Here is a 675-nt window from a genome sequence, read left to right on the forward strand (position 1 = left end):
CCCCATGGCCGCAGGCTTTCGTGCAGTGCCTGAATGCCGAATGGTCAGTCTGCCCCTGCTTACTACACAGTGCAGAACCTGCTTTCTTGTAACTGTGCTTTATTTGTCCATCTCTTGCAAACAGGCTTTGTGGCAGATTAAGCGCTTCTTTGCCTCATAGGCTTCAATGGCAACACTTATGTGTATCTGCCCATTCACATTCATGTATCAAAATCTGCTCGCAAGAACACGTGACTTAATGAACAGTCACTGCTTACTACACAGTGCAGAACCTGCTTTCTTGTAACTGTGCTTTATTTGTCCATCTCTTGCAAACAGGCTTTGTGGCAGATTAAGCGCTTCTTTGCCTCATAGGCTTCAATGGCAACACTTATGTGTATCTGCCCATTCACATTCATGTATCAAAATCTGCTCGCAAGAACACGTGACTTAATGTACACTAAGAAAACAAAATGCAGCAAAGAACTTGTGTAGAAATGAGCAGGAACTGTCACCTAGGGGGTGAATGCAGCCTTAGTCTGCCCAAACTTTGCCTGAATCAGGCTGTACTCATTGAAGCTGAAGCAGCCCCCATTGCTTGTAGGCTTTAGCTGCTGTGATGGAACTAAAATCCCAGCAATCTTGGTGAACCTTGGTCAGCCGAGACGGGCTGCATCTTAATGGGAAAGGTGCAGC

This window comes from Nanorana parkeri, unplaced genomic scaffold, assembly GCF_000935625.1.
Source record: "Nanorana parkeri isolate BGI_ZX_2015 unplaced genomic scaffold, ASM93562v1 scaffold51, whole genome shotgun sequence".
Taxonomy (NCBI): Eukaryota; Metazoa; Chordata; class Amphibia; order Anura; family Dicroglossidae; genus Nanorana; species Nanorana parkeri.